The 3,962-nt window shown below is 40.7% G+C and overlaps 1 pseudogene; it reads right to left on the minus strand.

Annotated features, from left to right (window-relative positions):
* Positions 1-411: 411 nt before the first annotated feature.
* LOC134739296 (cell division cycle protein 27 homolog) lies at positions 412-2,326 on the minus strand (annotated as a pseudogene).
* Between the last annotated feature and the right edge of the window lie 1,636 nt (positions 2,327-3,962).

Below are 3,962 nucleotides of genomic sequence, written 5' to 3' on the forward strand. Positions count from 1 at the left end.
CTTTTTCAGTGTTTTTTTCTATTATCCAATAAGTGAATTATGCTATTCCTTTCCAATTTCCCAAGCACTTTTTGTCCCAATCACCAATTTTGTGTTCGAAGAAAATGTAACAAATCAAGTAACAAAACTAAACAAGCAAACAAACAAAACACAACTACAGTATCTGCAAAAGTTTTGTAGAAGACTGAAACTGTTGAGTATAAGCATCACGTATTCTATTATCATTAGTTAACTGAAGAGTTTGTTAAAGACATACATTTCATAAAAAAAGTTAGTTTGAAGTTATTGACCAGTATGTACCATTCTTAAGTATTAGTAACAAAGTTCATGACAATAAAAAGCTATCTAACAAGAAAAATCAGTGACTACCAGCACCATCAACAAGACTTTGTCTTTACAATTCATTACCACTTACCATGCATTGCAATGTCTAGGATTGACTCTGATAGCATTTCGAAAACAAGCTAACACTTTGTCCAATTCTTCAGTTAAGACAAACTCTCGCCCTAATAAAGTACAGGCATAAGCATAATTTGGATCCACTTGGATAGCTGTCTGGAAGAATTTAAGTGCAATATCGTGTTCCTGTTGCAGACTGAAACAGTTCCCTGCAGCACACCAGGCCTCTGGCGAATTTTTATCCATGTCTGTTAAGTCTTTTGACAGAAATGAAAGAGTGACATCTTTTTGAAGATGCCAAAGTGTTGTAGAGTAGATTTCCATGCCTTTGACTCTATAATTCTCAATTCTTCTAACCTCTGAGAATATTCTTTCAGCTTGCATGTACTCTGAAAGTTCAAAATAGGACCTTCCAATTTGGCACAGTACCCAACCAGTATTGTAGTGGTGAGAAGGTAGATGGCTCAATATATTTTTAGCTTCTTTGCAGTGGTATGAACATAAAGCTAAATAACCTTTCCCCCTTTCATGAAGAAGGCTCATCAAGCCTTCTGCTGCTGCTTTTTGTAGATTAAAAGCCTGAATCTGAGGTGTGATTGTGGATATTTCCTCTTCTGAATTGATGGAAGAGTCCAATTTTGTAATTTCCAGGTTGTCATTTATATTAGATTGAGTTATTCCTCCTTTATTAGTTTTACTTTTTCTTTTTCTGTTTAGGATTTTAGGTGGAAACTTCATTTTTAACTTCTTCCTATTCTCCTTGGTTGTGGAACTGTCACTAGTAAAGAGTCATGAACTTCTTCGATGCAGTGCATTTGGGGGAGATGTCATAGTGGGGCTCATTACCTGAGGTGTTGTAGTTATTTATGGACCAGAACTTTCTGTTAGTGGAAGAATTGGAGTTACCTCTTGGCTATTTCCACTCTGTGAGAAGACAGACTTTGCTCCAGTTTGGCCAATTCTGGCAACAGACTTTTTTGAAGGGGCTCCGGTGGATGGCACATCAATTACAGAAGGTGTATTAGTGTAGTTTTGTAAATAAGATCCATCTCCAGGACTTGGGGTTTCTAATGGCAAAATCCCAAAACGTGGGGTAAATGGACTAAGCTGCTGGTCCTGTTAATAAACTTCGACCAGTTTTTGGTTTATTTTGAACCTGTTTAGATAATATGGAAGTTCCTCTTCCCAGTGGGACAGTTTCAGGTGAAATTACAGCTGAATCAATAAAAGACACTGGGGAATCTGTATTCAAGGAGTACTTTGAATTGAAGGATTCTAAATTGACTCTGTTTAATTCAGTTGTGTCCTGGGGTGTTTCCATAAGAATGGTCTCAGGTTGCCTGTGACATAAACTGTGATTAGGTACTTGTGTTGTGCAAGAGTTGGGCAGACAGTTGCTAAAGTTCTGTAAAGATGTGAATTTAAATGTTTGGTCAGGATCTGGCTTTTCACCTATTTCACATAATGATTCAAAGGGATACCAGAGGAAAGGATTTAAACTAAGCCTCTTTTGGTAACATTCTTTTCCTTTAGCAAGCCGATCTGTCTTGCAATATACACGTCCCAACAATGGAAGGGGAAAGCAAACTGAATCACCAAACTCAGTAACAATATCATCATGGCTTTTCTGCTTATTAAACGCTCCACCAGATAAGATTTGTTCCCAGTCTGCAAGCTTACTGAGATCAACACAACATTTTGCAAGCAGGTATTTGCATTGCAGTGTAGGACAACTGTGTCTTTTCAAGAGTCTATATGCTTTATAGGCCTTTCCTGGGAGGTAAGAACAGGTCGCCATTAAAAACAAGGCTTCTTCTGAGTGTACTTCTGCATAAAGGCGTTCTGTGAGGAAAACCCCATCTCGGTAAGCATAGTGGTTTAGTGCTTGCCATATAGCAGCCTGGACGGGTTCCTGCAGCACTGTCATCCTCTAAGCAAAGGCCCAATTTCTGCAGTGCCTTAGGAAAACCCCACCCCACCCAACCCCCTCCCCCCTGTAGCGGCTCTGGCCCGGCCAGCCTCGTCTCATTTAAATTCACCAGTTACCGGGGGAATGGGGTGGCCGAGCCAGAGTGACTTCTTTATCCGGCTGACTCTGGAAAGCCTGGCCCCTTGTGATCCATTGCAAAGCGAAAGTCACCTTATGTTTGGGAAACAGATCCACTCCCAAGTTCAGTGGAGGGATGTGGAATGTAGGACGAAGGTGTCTCTTCCTTCTGATTTGGTCTGCACAGCGGAGCCTAGGGCTGGAGTCCTCTCTGTGAGGACCGCTGACTCCCTCTACCTTGGGTTCCATTGGCCCCACCCTGGGACATGGGCCTTGGCAGATTCTGGACCTTCCTGGCCATTAAGTTGCTGTCAGAAACCCCATCTCGTGTTCCGATGCCCCGAATAACTGTGGCTCGTGCCTCTCTGGAAACATTGGAAATCTCTCCTCTACACATGGTCACCTAAAACCCCAGGAGCTCGGGACACACGTCTGCCATCCACCTCACTGCTTTCGGGAGAGAATGCTGAGAGTCTCTTGCCAACTTTCTCTTGAGTTGAGTTCTTCATGGGTGTGTGGTTAAGACGTAGTGAGACCAGATGTATTAACTCAGGCCGGGTGCTGGTGGCTCATGCCTGTAACCCCAACACTTTGGGAGGCCGAGGCTGTAGGATCCCTTGAGGAATCGCCTAACCCTCGGGAGGTTGAGGCTGCAGTGTGTGAGCCATAATGGTGTAATTTGGATCCAGCAGTTTTCTAAACAGTCATTTTGTAGAATCTGCAAAAAGATATTTCTGAGCCCATTGAGGCCTATGGTGAAAAGGGAAATATTTTCAAATAAAAAGAAAACAGAAGCTTTCTGAGAAACTTCTTTTTGATGTGTGTATTCATCTCACAGTGTTGAAACTTTTTTTTATTGAGCAGTTTGGAAACAGTCTTTTTGTAAAATCTGGAAAGGGATATTTCTTAGCCATTTGAGACTTAAGGTGAAAAAGAGATATCTTCACATAAAAACTACACAGAAGCATTCTGAGATAGTTCTTTCTGATGCGTGCATTCATCTCACAGATTTGAACCTTTCTTTTCTTTGAGCAGTTTGGAAACAGTCTTTTCTTAAAATATGCAAATGGATATTTGTGAGCCCTTCACAGCCTATGATGAAACAGGAAGCACCTTGACATAAAAACTAGACAGAATATTTCTGAGAAAAGGCTTTGCAATGTGTGCTTTCATCTCACAGACTTGAACTTTTCTTTTGATTGAGCAGTTTCAAAACAGTCTTTTTGTAGAATCCACAAATGGTTATTTGCAGCTCTTTTAGGCCTATGGTGAAAACGGAAATATTTTCACAAAAACACAAAAAGAAGCTTTCTGAGAATCTCTTTGTGATGCCTGGATTCATATCACAGAGCAGAACCTTTCTTTTGATTGAGCAGATTGGAAACAGTATTTTTGTACAATCTGCAAATGGATATTTCTGAGCCGTATGATGCCTGTAGTGAAAAAGAATTATCTTCACATAAAAACTAGACAGAATCATTCCGAGAAACTTCTTCCTTATGTGTGCATTCATCTC

The sequence above is a fragment of the Pongo pygmaeus genome, chromosome 23 (genome assembly GCF_028885625.2).
Source record: "Pongo pygmaeus isolate AG05252 chromosome 23, NHGRI_mPonPyg2-v2.0_pri, whole genome shotgun sequence".
Taxonomy (NCBI): domain Eukaryota; kingdom Metazoa; phylum Chordata; class Mammalia; order Primates; family Hominidae; genus Pongo; species Pongo pygmaeus.